The sequence below is a fragment of the Schistocerca nitens genome, chromosome 1 (assembly GCF_023898315.1).
Source record: "Schistocerca nitens isolate TAMUIC-IGC-003100 chromosome 1, iqSchNite1.1, whole genome shotgun sequence".
NCBI lineage: Eukaryota > Metazoa > Arthropoda > Insecta > Orthoptera > Acrididae > Schistocerca > Schistocerca nitens.
The window spans coordinates 785198266-785215723 of NC_064614.1; positions in this window are offsets into that span (position 1 = coordinate 785198266).

Genomic DNA, 17458 nt, shown 5'->3' on the forward strand with positions numbered 1-17458 from the left:
ATCTATAGGGAAAATCCGGTTTCATACTTCTACACCTGGTAGCATGATTGTATCCTTTAATAAGCACTGTAGCAGGTCAGCCGTGTAAAACTGAATGTATACTCAGGAACTCGTGATAGATCTTCTTCGTCCCGAGAAGCGGCAAACTTCTGTTGCGACTACGTTGGGACTTGGTTCAAATGGTTCAAATGTCTCTGAGCACTATGCGACTTAACTACTGAGGTCATCAGTCGCCTAGAACTTAGAACTAATTAAACCTAACTAACCTAAGGACATCACACACATCCATGCCCGAGGCAGGATTCGAACCTGCGACCGTAACGATCGCTCGGTTCCAGACTGTAGCGCCTAGAACCGCACGGCCACTCCGGCCGGCCGTTGGGCTGTATGAAGAAGAGACATAGGACACTATTTGGGCACGGTTCTGGAAAGTTACGCATCCATCTTGACTGCAAAACAGCTCCGAAATCGCTGCAGCAGCTAGTGTAAGTAGGCTGTATAGGTTTTCTTATTGGTAACGCCACGTAGCGCTCTGTATGAAAATCACTGGCTGTGCTGTGTGCAGTCTGTGGCTAGTTTGCATTGTAGCCTGCCATTGTGGTGTTGGGCAGCGGCAGCTGGATGTTAACAGCGCGTAGCGTTGCGCAGTTGGAGGTGAGCCGCCAGCAGTGGTGGATGTGGGAAGAGAAATGGCGGAGTTTTGAAATTTGTAAGACTGGATGTCATGAACTGCTATATATATTATGACTTTTGAACACTATTAAGGTAAATACATTGTTTGTTCTCTATCAAAATCTTTCATTTGCTAACTTTGCCAGAAAAGCACAATTTGAAGAGAAAAAATAAGAGAACACATTAACATAGCGCTGAAAATAATATCTAGTTAATTGCAATTTAGTTAGTCCCTTCCGTAGTTTGAATCTTTTATTTAGCTGGCAGTAGTGGCGCTCGCTGTATTGCAGTAGTTCGAGTAACGAAGATTTTTGGTGAGGTAAGTGATTTGTGAAAGGTATAGGTTAATGTTAGTCAGGGCCATTCTTTTGTAGGGATTTCTGAAAGTCAGATTGCGTTGCGCTAAAAATACTGTGTGTCAGTTTAAGTACAGTAAGTAACTGTTCTAAGGGGACGTTTCATATGTCGACCATTAGCCGAGGATACCTCACTGGAATCTTCTAATTTTTTCTTGTAGTTTGTGTAATTAGTGTAGTTTTTGTTTATTGCTAGCGCGTAATTGTAGAGAGAATCTCCTTTGTAGTTGCAGTCTTTCACTGTTGTACAGTAAAACAGTTGTGGCATGCATGTAGATTTGCACCAAGTATTTCGCAGTTGCGCTTGCAATTAACTAGATATTATTTTCAGCGCTATGTTAATGTGTTCTCTTATTTTTTCTCTTCAAATTGTGCTTTTCTGTGTTACCGTGTGAAATATTGTGACAATAATGGTGTTTGAAAAACGTAACACTAAGATCCAAAGTAAACTGAGAAATAATAGTGACGACGAGCGTAGCTTATCAGCACCACTGTGTAATGAATTAACAGACATTCAAAGTAGTGATTTGGTAATTGTGCATAGGGAAATGGAGCGGGCGGCAAATAATGGTGTAGACAGTGAAACAATTAGTGAACAGGGAAGCATTATCGATCGATCGGTCGGCAACAGCTCGCCTCAGGAATCGGGAATGACAGAACACAATATTGCAAATACTGTAGACTCAGGTTTTGGGTTCTCACCGTTTTCTCATATGGGTCAAGACACATTTTCCGCTTCTCAAAATGTGAATGTTGCCGGTGCAAATTCACTGCCGAAAAGCACTGAGGAACATGTTTCAGACACCAGTGCATTGTTATTACAATTAATACAACAAATGGGACAAACACAGCAAAAGCTTCAAAAGTTAGACGCAATGGAACAAAATCTTCGAAAGTTAGACACAGTGGAACAAAATTAGAGACAAACACAGCAAAAGCTTCAAAAGTTAGACACAATGGAACAACACCAGAGACAAACACAGCAACAGTTAGACACAATGGAACAAAATCAGAGACAAACACAGCAATAGCTTCAAAAGTTAGACACAATGGAACAAAATCAGAGACAAACACAGCAAAAGCTTCAAAAGTTAGACACCACACTTGGACAAACACGTGAAGATTTAACTACTGAGTTACATAACATTGAATCGAAATGTCAAAAAGTCTGTAATGAAGTAAAAACACAAATTTGTGAGCATTTTCAACCTATTTTTTCGCGGCATGAAAATGCATTACAGAATCACGAAGCAGCCATAAAACAACTGCAAACCATTGTTCATGAAAATCACGACACCTTGCAAGCTAAAATTGACTCAGTTGCATCTACTGATTCTGTTACGCATCTTGCAAAAACTCAGGAAAACTTAAAGGACACAGTAGATACTCTGAAACTTGGTTCAGAAAATCACACTGAGGAAATAAGTACACTATCGGAGAAAGTAGGCGAACTTTCGGATCAGTTCACTAACTTATCTACAAAGGTAGATGATGATCTGAATGACACAAGACCTGTAGCCATCACTGACACAGAAGAGTATGAACAAATTAAGAAATTCAAACAAAATCAGAATCAAATTAATACGCAACACAAAAGAGAAATCCGGGAAGTACAAGATCAGTTGGCACAAGTAATACAAAAATTACATATTTCAGAGGACACTCGCGCTCCAATACGGGAAGAGGGACATAGAAATACGGAACAACCACAAAATAATAACACAGGACATTTCGGAAATTATGAAAGAAGTTGGCAAGGCGCATTGAATTTTGAGATGGAACCGCCGAAACGAAGTAACAATGGGCGATGTGCGACTCGCCGACACGATGATTTTGACTATAAGCTGTTCATTACTACACGTAAATTCAAAACATTCAAGAATTCTGGCAACGACATTCATCCACAAGCATGGCTTCATCAATTCTCTCATTGTCTTCCTCCCAACTGGTCATTGGAGCACAGATTAGAATTGATGTGTGGCTACTTAGAGAATGAACCAGCTGTAAGAATGCGATCGGTCATTCACGATTGTCACAGTGAAGGAGAATTTTATCATGCCTTCTTCTCAGCGTATTGGTCTCAAGCTACACAAGACCGAGTAAAACATAGCATCATAATGATGAAACATTTCGAACAATCTGAATTTTCCAGTCTTGTGAAATATTTTGAAGACATGTTGCATAAGAATCAGTATCTTTCAAACCCATACAGCCCCTCAGAACTCATCCGCATTTGCTTAATCAACTTGCCTGAACATTTACGACATATTGTTTTAGCAGGACGTTGCAAAGACGACATTGAAGTTTTTCAGGGACTGTTACAAGAACTGGAAATTGACCCTGACAATCGCGGAACGCGAAAACAGGAGCACAACAATTACAGGTCACATCTGTCACAATTCCGCAATGGCAGAAATAATACACGACAAGGCTATTCTTACAACGTAAATCGTGACCAAAACACACCACCCGTATGACGACCGTTGGCAGAGTAGTAAAAATTACAGGGAAAGATCACCTCTCCGCGGTAATGACTACCACAGAGACAATCAGAGAAACAGACAATATGGAAATCAAAATAATTATTATCAAGGGAGACAGAATAACGTGAGACGCAATGGTCCATCGCACAGTTACGATTCCGGGAGAAATTCTCCACCACATGACCAACAAAAAAGAAACTATGTAAACTACCGACAAAACGACAGACCTGAATTTCATCAGAACTGGCGGGATTCAAACAGGGCAGGGCCCTCTCGACAAGGTGAATTTGTAGAAGTTAGGTCTCCTAATCCCAATAACGGCGCGCGCCAACAAAGAAACAGACAATGACTCGCACCGGCAGGCAGCCACGTGCGCCGGCTGGGCTTGAGAAAAATAACATAAACTAACCTTGAGAAAAATTCCAGTCTTCCTTACCGACGTAACCACATGATAATTGCGTTGAAACTGAAACTCTGCGTTCTAGGAAGAGTAAAAGATTGCACCACATTTCACATGTAAAACCGTTTATTTAGAGATAATCTGCTTTTTAACTTAGTCTTTGCTATAAAATCTATCACTTTACATTACCAGTATGCTTTGTCAGACTTAGAATCTGTTAACATGCAACAATGTTTGAAGTTAAATATCCAGTCAAGAACCAAGAGAACTTATTTAAACAGAAATTACGAGTGCATTGTTATAGTGAACAGATGACACTGTGTTATTGTGTGTGTACATTCTTGCTTGTTAGTTGCACAATTACATAACGTCTATAAGGCTCACATACTTAGAACATTTATCAGTACTGCTAATGAGATTTTGATGCAACATTTTGGTTTACTTGAAAATACATTCTGGATTTAAAGTACTTTCTGTGAGATACCAGATGACACAGTGGTTAGTTTATGTGACAGCTACACGATTTTATCACGCCGCTACTAATGAGTGATAATTTACAATGTTGCTTTTGTGGTGTATCTGTTTTATATCTGCACAGTTTTTCTGCATTATTCTGGAAAGTAAAACATGTTTTAGTAGTAACTTTTGTGGTATAGCTACAATGAGACAGCCTTTTTCGTAGCACAACAATACGTTACATTATAGTACTTTCTTGGTCACGGTAAGGTACGTAATAACTAAGATATCTATACGCAAAGCATTTCACTTTCGTTTATGATGAGGTAAGTATATTGACTTCAGCAGAACTTTGCTTACAGAGGACGATAACTACGACAGTTCCACAGAATTATCTTACAGCAAGACGCACATTTAGCGCTACAGGACACGCATTTGAGTGATTAATTTTGTACTTAAACCATTTATTTTTCAAGATTTTTGAATTACAAAGAAAGTTTTCCATGATACATTTCATTCCATTGCTGTAATCTGTAACACCTGAGGGTATAATTACATTAATCCTCAGGGGGTACACGCCTACTTAGTGTACCATGTGTGTGGCAAGCACAAGGAGCCCTAGCTAATATGGTATTTGCTTATACAACTTTACACAGCGGTACCATATTTCTCCAACACAGAATTACACAACTATCTGATTATTTAACAGAGAAACAAAATTTTTTTATGTCAGTGACACATGTTTACGCAATTACACAGTTGGATAATTTCATACTTATGAATTTGTATTTTGTCTGTACTTTGTGAACTGTTCATATTTTTTCGGAACAATTGTGATGCTATGAGTGCTTTGAATGATGTATTTGGTATGGGATCATGATTTTTACAGTACGTTTGAGGTAGATGACACTATTGAAATAGGCAGAGAATTTTTTTTAGGTTTTTAAATTATTGCAGAAAGCTACGACGTTTTTGAGATTTGACTGAGGTTTTACAATGTTATTTTTACGACGATGATGTGTATTATGCTGCTGAGGTATGTTTATGATCAATAAGCTGATGCTATATGAGTTATTTGATTATGCTACGTATCTGTTATGATGAGATATTGAAGAAGTGTCGACGAATACGTATATGAATAATGAGTAGTGGTTAGGGACTCTGATTTGTGGAAAAGGATGTTGGTGTGGTGTCACCACCAGACACCACACTTGCTAGGTGGTAGCCTTTAAATCGGCCGTGGTCCATTAGTATACGCCAGACCCGCGTGTCGCCACTGTCAGTGATTGCAGACCGAGCGCCACCACACGGCAGGTCTAAAGAGTCGTCCTAGCACTCGCCCCAGTTGTACAGCCAACTTAGCCAGAGATGGATCACTGACAATTACGCTCTCATTTGCCTAGATGATAGTTAGCATAGCCTTCAGCTACGTCATTTGCTATGACCTAGCAAGGCGCCATAGCATTTGATAATTAATATTGTGAAGCGTGTACCGTAATGAGAGATGTTCTACAATTGTGGATTAAAGTTAAGTATTATATCAACTACGTACTTTATTGCAATTCTCAAGACATTGTCCTGTTTCAGACCTCACGCCAATCTGCGTGAGCTTAACGCATGCCTTTGGGCTACCTCCGAGTGGCGTGGCTGTCTTGCTACGCCACTACAGTTGGAAACCAAGAATCGTACTTTAAGAGTTATGAAATGTGTGTAAATGCGCGAATGTATCATAAAGCCAATGAAAACTTTTTGAACACTGTTATATTCATAGGATTTTGTTTCTACACATTTGCAACGCAAATTCTCGACCTGTGAAATTTTTTATATGAGACTGTCACTGTAATGCAAACTGGTGTCCTAAATATTTCAGTAAGAAAGTTAAGTGACCACCTTCACGTAATGCGTCGTGGGCACCCAGCTGTGCGACAATCGCCTGGAGAAAAGCCATTAGTGTGTGCCTTTCAGAGGCACAGGTGGAGAAAAAAAAGAGGCAATTATCCTCACTACTGACATTTCTTTGTAGAAAGCATCGCAAATACGACACGCTCAAACTTGAAAACAATTGATTATACTGTGGAGCTTTTAATTTATGATATTTACTGAAATGCCTGATGAAATGATGAGAAACATTTTACATCTATTGTCTTTGTAGTTGAGAGTTTGCTCATTTTGTTTAAAATCTAGTTTCTAGCTGCACTGCAAAATTGGTTACAATAAAATTTAATGGATGTACTAATATAGATGTTTTATGCCTACAGATCCAGTAAATAATAACTTTATGCTTCAAAAACAAAAAAAAAAAGGAAACGAAGGAGCACAAAAAGACATTTCCCTTCACAGGACTTGCATACATAATTTTCTTTTCCACTACTTGGTAATATTTCTCGTAGAATAAGTTGTGGTGCACCACTTTAATTACATAGACATTAAGATGTGAATAGACATTTCCCTTATCTGTCTTGTTGTCTTTAGTGTAATGTTTTTTCTGCTTGAGCTATGTCATGTTTAGATATAAGTTATTGCATTGCTGCTGCTGTTTGCCAGGCATAGTGCTGCTAAATTTCACTTTGTATTACTCTGTTAAGCTAGTTTTACTACTGATTTATTTTTCTTGTTTGCTGTGCATTGCCTTATATTAGTTGTAATATTTCATTTGCTTTGCTAATTTATGCTGCTTCCTTTGCCAATTTGAATTTTTGTCATTGCTGTTTGTGTTAATTTGTTATGTGCTGCTGCATTGCCTTGTCCATTGGTATATATATCTGAGCTCAGTAGATTTAAGTTAGCTTAAGAGAATGAGTTGCGATGAATTGGAAGAAATGCATTGAGAAGTTATATGAAAAAAGTACGGAAAGCAGGTATAGATAGGACTTTTTGGGAATAACGATGAACGAAGGGAGATCTCCAAGAAAAAAAAGGTTTTGTTTGCAAAATACTGCAGTACCGAATGTTACACTGAAAACAAACCCTGTCCTGTATTTTTGTGTTATTACACTATGTGAATTTGTGTTTTTCCTGTCTCTATGTGTCTAGCTAATAAGATTTATGTTGTAGAATTTTTCTGATAATATGTTATTTACCTTGTAAAGATGTTTAGACATTATTTATTCTGTTTTGTTTTAATGCTCATGTGTGAAGTTGATGTTTCAAAAGTTATTCTGATCTTTTATGTATGTACTTATGTCATAATTCCTGTAACACTGATGTATCTGTTTATTTCTATTCTTTTGTAAAGCCTGTACTACTACAAATTTATCTGTATTGTTATGTTCTTTAATGATGTATTTTGTACCTTTGTTATTGTATTCTTATGTTATAAAATTGTAATTGACACCAGTTCATCAAATTAAGTAACTTGTAAGTTCCATTTCACTGCCTCAAGCAGAGGTAGGTGTAGACAGGACACAACAAACTTTCAATAGGAAATTGAAAAACAATGTAGGAAAGTCATCGAAAAGGAAGAAAGTTTTGTTGTTAGGCAGTTCTCATGCCAGAGGTGTAGGCCAACTTCTGCAGAAGGAATTAGGACCAGAATACCAGGTCACAAATTTTTTCAAACCAAGTGCTAGTCTGGATCAGGTGACAGAGGATTTAGGTTCACTCTGTAAAGGATTTACCAGGGAAGACACTGCAGTTATTGTGGGAGGGCCAGGGAACAGCATCGACAGAGATCCTGGGTACAGTATAGAGTGTGACCTGGTAAAGATTGCGTCGGCATCGAGACACACCAGTGTTGAATTTGTATCTGTCCTGAGACGCCATGACCGGCCTCATTTGAACTCTTCTGTTGGGAGAGTTAATTTGGAGTTGGAACGGCTGCTTGGGTCGGATGCGGGGGCTCATATTGGTGTGGTTCCTGTTGATTCTCTCAGTAGGTGGGACTATACCAGGCATGGCCTACATCTCAACAGGAAAGGGAAGGGGAAACTGCCTGGGGTAATAGCAGGAAATTTAAGGGGGGAGGCACTGCCATGAATGGTAAAATATCAGTGGTTACAGGTGTTGGAGCAGCACCTTTTTTAGGATAGGTAAGACAGAAAGATGTCAAGTTCTACGAGAGGTCAGGATTGAAACAAATCTTCAGTTTAGGAAAGAAATTAAACAGCACAATTCTAGCACATTTGATCAGCAATCACAGCTCTCAATTATAAATTTTCACCAATCACCAGAAATTTTATCTCCACCAAGTTGTATCTCAGTGCTAGGTAATTGCATTGATGAATTAAAGTCACCCAACCCAGTTGACATAATCTGCCTCTCTGAACACCACGTGACCACTGGTATAGGAACTAGGCCTAAGCACAATGAGAAACTCAGACAGGAGAGTACTGCAAATGTTAGAATAAGGAAAGGTTCTCCTAAAAGTATAATTAAAAATAATGTAAGTATATTTCATCAAAATATTGGGAGTTTAAAGAATAAAATAGATGAGCTTCTGGTTTGTTTAGAAGATTTAGAAGCTGAGGATGAAATAGATATACTATGCCTGTCTGAGCATCACTTTTGTTACTGATATGGAAAAGGTAAATGTAAGTGGATATCATTATGCAAAAAGTATAGAAACAAAAAAGTTTTTTGTAGAGAAACATATAGAAGCATGTGCCTGTGAGCTTAAATTAAAGAAAGGCACATTTATAATTGTAACTGTATATAGGTCCCCATCAGGAAATTTTCATCTATTTCTGAAAAATTTGGACTCCTTGTTGTGCTATCTGTCAGACATGGGGAAGCATATTATTATTTGTGGGGACTTCAATGTAGATTCTCAGAAAGAGGGTCATAGGAAAAATGACCTTGAAGTATTACTCGGTTCTTTCAATTTGACACCTGTTACTGATTTTCCTACTTGAGTGGTAAAGGATAGCAGCTCACTGATACATAACTTCTTTATAGACCAAGATAAGTTTAACCAGATAAATGCTCAGCCTGTTGAGAATGGTCTTTCTGATCATGGTGCACAGCTAGTTACAATATATGACATAGCTCCATTCAGCAATACTAAACAGTCCTCCAAAGTAGTACGTTCAGTCAATGATTTAACAATTGCAAATTTCAGGGAAAGCCTACAGCAGTTAGACTGGGATGAGGTGTACCGTGAACCTGATGCCAATTTAAAACATAATTTATTTCATGACATTTTTGTAAATACATTTGAAAACTGCTTCCCCAAGAAAATAGTTAAATATACTCGTAAGAAACCTTGTAACAAACTATGGCTTACTAAGGGTATAAAAATATCTTGTAACCGGAAAAGGGAAATGTATCTGACAGCAAGAAAGAGTAGTAACCCAGAAACTATCAAACATTATAAAAACTACTGTGTTATATTAAGAAAAGTTATTAAAAAATCCAGGAGTATGTGTATCATGTCTGAAATCAGCAACTCTGATAATAAAATTAAAACAATTTGGAATATTATTAAAAGAGAAACAGGTCAACCAAGAGCAGAGGAAGACAGTATTACCATAAAATTGAATGAAAACGTTACGAACAAAAAGTCAGAAGCTGAAAATATTTTTAATAATCATTTTCTAAATGTTGTGGATATAGTAGGATCCAGGTATTCATTAGAAGATGCTAGGCTGTTAATGGAAGAGGCCATACCTATGCAATTTGATACAATTGAAATCTCACCCACTTCTCCCTCTGAAATTAGGAAAATAATAAACTTGCTTAAAAGCAAAAACTCACATGGAATTGGTGGCATTTCCAGCAAAATACTAAAAGCTTGTTCTCAACAGATAAGTAAGATTCTCAGCCACCTGCGTAATAGCTCTCTGGAACAGGGCATTTTCCCTGATAGACTGAAATATGCTATTGTTATACCTTTGCATAGAAAGGGGGATAGATCTGATGTCAACAATTACCGTCCAATCTCCATTCTAACAGCTTTATCCAAAATTTTTGAGAAAGTAATGTATTCAAGAGTAGCTTCACATATCTGTAAAAATGAAGTACTAACAAAATGTCAGTTTGGTTTCCAGAAAGGTTTTTCAACAGAAAATGCCATATATGCTTTCACCAATCAAATTTTGAATGATCTGAATAACCGAACACCACCCATTGGGATTTTTTGTGATCTCTCAAAGGCTTTTGATTGTGTAAATCATGAAATTCTGCTAGACAAGCTCAAGTATTGTGGCATGAGTGGGATAGTGCACAAATGGTTTAATTCGTACCTAACTGGAAGAGTGCAGAAAGTTGAAATATGTAGTTCTCATAACATGCAAAGATCAGCACATTCCTCAAACTGGGGAACTATCAAGAATGGGGTTCCACAAGGGTCGGTCTTGCGTCCTTTGTTGTTCTTAATATATATATTAATGACTTGCCATTCTATATTCATGAAGAGGCAAATTTAGTTCTCTTTGCTGATGATACAAGTATAGTAATCACACCTGACAAACAAGAATTAACTGATGAAATTGTCAATACTGTCTTTCAGAAAATTACTAAGTGGTTCCTTGTAAATGGACTCTCACTGAATTTTGATAAGACACAGTACATACAGTTCCGTACAGTGAATGGTATGACACCATTAATAAATATAGACCTTAATCAGAAGCATATAGCTAAGGTAGAATATTCCAAAATTTTAGGTGTGTCCATTGATGAGAGATTAAATTGGAAGAAACACATTGATGATCTGCTGAAATATTTGAGTTCAACTACTTATGCAATAAGGGTCATTGCAAATTTTGGTGATAAACATCTTAGTAAATTAGCTTACTACGCCTATTTTCACTCATTGATTTCATATGGCATCATATTTTGGGGTAATTCATCACTGAGGAATAAAGTATTTATTGCACAAAAGCGTGTAATCAGAATAATAGCTGGAGTCCACCCAAGATCATCCTGCAGACATTTATTTAAGGATCTAGGGATATTCACAGTAGCTTCTCAGTATATATACTCTCTTATGAAATTTGTTATTAACAACCAAACCCAATTCAAAAGTAATAGCAGTGTGCATAACTACAATACTAGGAGAAAGGATGATCTTCACTATTGAAGATTAAATGTAACTTTGGCACAGAAAGGGGTGAATTATACTGGCACTTAAGTCTTTGGTCACTTACCAAATAGTATCAAAAGTCTGACAGATAACCAACAAGTATTTAAGAAGAAATTAAAAGAATTTCTGAATGACAACTCCTTCTACTCCATAGAGGAATTTTTAGATATAAATTAAGAAAAAAAACAAAAAAAAATTTAACACATAAAAAATAAAAAAATAAATAAAAACACAAAAAAATAAAAAAGTTGTTATATTAAGTTAAGTATGTTGTCAAATTAACTTAATTATATCATGTATTGGAAAATTTGACTCGTTCCACATCATTACGAAATATCGTATTCATGATCCATGGAACTAGTATTAATCTAATCTAATCTAATCTAATCTGCACATGTTTCTGTTGGTCATAGTATATGGACAATATGTGAGAAGTAGGAACTGTTAGTGTTTGCATGTGTGTTAATAATTCAGCAATGGACTGGATAACAGCATTGCTGGTTCTGAGGAAAATTCCAAAAACTTTGTGAGTGCACAAGTGGTAGTTGATGTTCTTGCTATATTCTCCGCAAGACTCTTCGCTGGTGATTGTTCACCTGCATAGTCGCAACAGATGGCTGCTGGCCTTCTCTACAAGGACTACAGTGGGTCTGCACCTTTGATGACCCACCAATACCATTATTTCTACAAGGACTGCAGTGGGTCTGCACCTTTCATGACCCATCAATACCATTATTTCTACAAGGACTGCAGTGGGTCTGCACCTCTAGTGGCCCACCAATACCATACTCTCTACCAGGACTACAGTGGGTCTGCTCTGTGATGACCTACCTACCAATATTCTTCAAAACGTCGAATGGGTCTGCTGTGGGTTTGCTCTGCTGTGGCCCATTACCTGTCGGCATGTCAAGAGTCAGCACTGTGTTTCCATTGGAAGGACAACACTACTTCTTCAAGACTGCATGGAAATCCACTACTTCCGTGTGCATTCTCTTTTACTGCTCAGACTTTATCTTGACCAACATTGTATCAATAAGTGTGTGCCTTTGTTTTCTTTGTTATTGTAATTATGAAAAATTTTATCAAATCATTATTGGCCACTGCCCAAAACAATTTGTAAAATTTTTTGTTGGGAGCATGGGGGCTATGTAAGTAAGCTGTTTAGGTTTTCTTATTGGTAACGCCACGTAGCGCTCTGTATGAAAATCACTGGCTGTGCTGTGTGCAGTCTGTGGCTAGTTTGCATTGTTGTCTGCCATTGTAGTGTTGGGCAGCGGCAGCTGGATGTTAACAGCGCGTAGCGTTGCGCAGTTGGAGGTGAGCCGCCAGCAGTGGTGGATGTGGGGAGAGAAATGGCGGAGTTTTGAAATTTGTAAGACTGGATGTCATGAACTGCTATATATATTATGACTTTTGAACACTATTAAGGTAAATACATTGTTTGTTCTCTATCAAAATCTTTCATTTGCTTACTATGCCTATCAGTAGTTAGTGCCTTCCGTAGTTTGAATCTTTTATTTAGCTGGCAGTAGTGGCGCTCGCTGTATTGCAGTAGTTCGAGTAACGAAGATTTTTGGTGAGGTAAGTGATTTGTGAAAGGTATAGGTTAATGTTAGTCAGGGCCATTCTTTTGTAGAGATTTTTGAAAGTCAGATTGCGTTGCGCTAAAAATACTGTGTGTCAGTTTAAGCACAGTCATGTATAATTTTTCTAAGGGGACGTTTCACTAGGAATCGGCATGATTTCTCATGAGCAGCGTGACAACAACCAAGAAAGGCCAAGATACGTTATATAGTGATTCTAAAAGTCACAGTATTTTCCGTTGAGTTCAGCATTTCAATGGAGTCTATAGCAGAAATTTAAGAGAATGCTGTAATGAATAAAAGGTCTCCCCAGGTTCCAGGAAGGGGAAAGTGCCCCCTCTTTCTCCCACTGCGGACGCCTGTGTCACCAGCCAATGAGCCTTTCCCTACACTATACACAAAAATACTACATAGCGCGAGATCAGGCGACCGCGGAGACCAATGATGTAATATTAGATCTGTGTCCCGTTACAGCCAGTCCATCGTTGAGGCAGTGTCGTACTCTCGATGAAAACTGCTCTGCACAGTTGTAACTGAACTGCGCCTGTTGGTACGGAGAATGCTAAACACTTTTTGTTTCTGTGGTATCGCCATCTCGATTCGAAACACTTTTGGTAATGAAGGAGCGAGCAGACGAATCAGCTGTACCAGACAGAGCCCGGCTGGCAACCACATGAACCGGAAACTTACAACTGGCGTCAAGGTACGCTTTTACTTTCGAAATGTGTTTCTTTGTTCATGTAAAAGATATTTTCTTAGGAACTCGGATGATTTTTTTTTTTTAAGTCATCCTGTGATTTTGACACTGCCAGACATGTTCGGCGTTTCCTGCCTAATATAGCATAACTGATTCCAGAATGAGATTTTCACTCTGCAGCGGAGTGTGCGCTGATATGAAACTTCCTGGCAGATTAAAACTGTGTGCCCGACCGAGACTCGAACTCGGGACCTTTGCCTTTCGCGGGCAAGTGCTCCACCATCTGAGCCACCATCTACCGAAGGTAGCTCAGATGGTGGTGCACTTGCCCGCGAAAGGCAAAGGTGCCGAGTTCGAGTCTCGGTCGGGCACACAGTTTTAATCTGCCAGGAAGTTTCATATCAGCGCACACTCCGCTACAGAGTGAAAATCTCATTCTGGAAACATCCCCCAGGCTGTGGCTAAGCCATGTCTCCGCAGTATCCTTTCTTTCAGGAGTGCTAGTTCTGCAAGGTTCGCAGGAGAGCTTCTGTAAAGTTTGGAAGGTAGGAGACGAAATACTGGAGGAAGTAAAGCTGTGAGAACCGGGCGTGAGTCGTGCTTCGGTAGCTCAGATGGTAGAGCACTTGCCCGCGAAAGGCAAAGGTCCCGAGTTCGAGTCTCGGTCGGGCACACAGTTTTAATCTGCCAGGAAGTAGCATAACTGATATTTCAGGCACGTCAGTTCTCAATAACGGCGTCTTGAACGTCAAAATTCAGTTGGGCCATCCATTATTCGATAATGACCTGATGATCCATTCGTTCTCTGAGAAAAGCAAATAACGAAACTGTGGATCTGTCAGACATGCATTGTGTCTGGATGTGAAATGAGTAGTGTTGCTTCAGTGGTGGCGTTCTACTGCTTACGTACAATTTGCTGACGTGGATTTGAAGACTCATCCCCTGTTTCGCTCTATCGGATTATGTGGAATGAAAAGCACGTGCCTGCTGGCCGTAACTGTCCAGGTAAACACGCTCGGGCCTCTACGTGATTGCTCACACAAGTTTCGAAAGAGTGCACGAAAACATTTTGCTTTCCACCAGAAGGTAATTAGAATTTTTTTACGTAGGCGAATACGGTCCTTTAACATGAGTCTTGAGAGACTGGCGAGTGACACGATAATTCTACAAATCTGACGTCACAGCACGCACGATGTGTTCCCAGTAATGAGGTCAGTCCGCAGAGCCTTTTAGCCCAAGCTGTTCCGGATGCTGTAATTAACACAGCAGCTGATGTGATTAAATCGACAAGGTACAGCAGAGAGCGTGAGTAGCGGCACGCAGCTCCTCGTACTGTGCTCAAAATATGTACCTCCCTCTACTTGTGCCACCATGTTGTGCGCAGATCGCCCAGTATATTACTTGTATTATAATGCGTAATCATTGAACTCGAGTTATATGTTTGTAGAGGTGTATCTAACACAAAAAATATCGCGTTCCGTGCAGGAACATGTTTTGTTTAAACTTTTGTTTAAAAACTCAAATATAAGACGTTAATATTTCGCTGTGTGATGCGTTTTTTTTTTCTTTTTCACTCTGTTACAGTGTCAATTGAATGACTTTACAATTTGGAACTTACGTTTCAATTATGGGAAAGATATTGTCTACATTGCTAATGCGAAACACTTTTTACATGCAGTTTAGAAAGATCTTGGCACGTGTCTCGCAAATGATTATAAACTTATGCTAAATAAACGTTAATCTACAACATTTTTGCACTTCGAAGGGTAAACATAATGTCTTGATTATCACCTCGAAAAAAATCAATCTGTAACTATGAAACGTTATAATTCCGTTAGTTACTCACCTAGTACACTGTCTGATCAAAAGTGTTAGGAACTTATTAGTGGACATTAATAAGGGATATGTTCTGGCGTTAGGAGCTTGCTTATTCTGTATAAGAAATAGTGAATAATAATAGTGATGCTGTCACTATTGGTTGGTAATATTTAGGGTGACCAGATGCAATTGTTTAAAAAGAAGGACAAACAGCTTCAAAAAGGAGGACAAAGGAAGAAAAAAGAGGACAAGTCAAACGGGTCAACTGCAGACGAGGATACCACTCGTCACCTTTGGACAAGTCATGTGACTGCCGGGAATTACCGGTAATATTAGTAGTTAATTGTTACTGATGGTCAGGTGGTGGTTAACTCAGCAATATAAAAAAATTAAAAACATTGATTCTGGCGTCAATTGTTTTGTTATATCAACAACACGGAATTGTTTACAAAGCGAAAAATGTAAGACCATTCACCTCCATTCATTCGACGCACCGCTACCAACATCTACAATTCAAGCAACTACTGACGACATGTAAACTGCACTTGAACCTTCCGAATATAAATAAACTGAATGACTATGAAACAATGAAATAAAATCATGACAGTTAATCTGTCGAGTTATTTCTTACCTTTATTGGCCACTGAGACGTACGTTCCAGCTCCACATATCTTACATCCCGCTTCAAATTCATTTCTCCCTTTCTTGAAAGCTGGATATTTGTAGGAAAGGACAGAAAATGTACACTTTCGTTTAGGGCATTGCCAAATATTTTACGTAACTCAAAATCACACGTGCACTACAGGAAGCCAAGCCAATACAAAGCGAAGATACGAAACTAAATTTTAAATAATCGATATTTGCATTCGATTATAGGTCGATCAACGATAACATCAACGATCCTGGTGCCACGTACTAACACTGCCTTCGTGCGTGTTTATCACGAAGGCTGTGCCAATATTTAAAGTATTTAAGAAAAGAACAACAGAACGGGACCAATTGTAAATTTAACTGTATTACGCTCAACTTCGCGAAAAAGCCGGACACAGTAAAAATCCGCCCGGAACCCGGACAAAGAGCTAAAAAGGACATGTCCGGATTAATCCGGACGTCTGGTCACCCTAGTAATATTTACTGTCAAAATGCAACCTAGCACTAGATTGCGTTCTTACGGCTATCCTGTGTGGCCGTTTTTCAGTACGACTTGAAAAGAGAGAGAGATTATCAATTGATCATCGATGCGTCGGTTCTCCATTGTATTCAGGAGACGTACGGATTGATTACGCGAAGGGGTTTTCTTAATTGACCTTTTGACCCGGATTGCCTTCGCGCAATCAGGATCTTCGATGAAAATACCTAAGGGACCTCTCTGAATATAAAAATGGAAATGAAAGCAAATTAGTGGAATTTCGTAAGAGAAAGATTAACAGATCGGAAGTTGAACACACTAGTGTTCTCCCAAATACAATCGAGACACCGCGATAAAGAGAGAACCTGTAACAAAGCTCATATACAATTTGAACAACATTTTTGGTTAGTGAAAGATAGGGATAAGAAGAAAATTACTGCATCGTAAATATTAATAGATTTTTGAACAAATTGGCTTTAAACTTGTAGATATTGACAAATACACAATAAATAGATGACTTACATCTGATATTTCTTTTGTACATGACGCAGTCCAATAATCGCTGCTCTGTCAGTCCGTTCCTACTTAAACTTAAATGTCCTTGCGTGCGCGTTAGTACATTATATCTTCACCAGAGTTACCGAAAGGTTTGCCCATCGTTTCACATATTTTTTACACAAAATAAAAATACAACTTGTAGCAATGCTATGTAGTACGTCTTAACATGTCGGCGACCAAAAGTACAAAGATAATAAAGTCTCTAGAATATATTTTAACCATAGACTTACTAAATAAAAACTAGACCGCTCATTGGCGCTAGTGCCGCGTCCCCACATTGAACGTGGT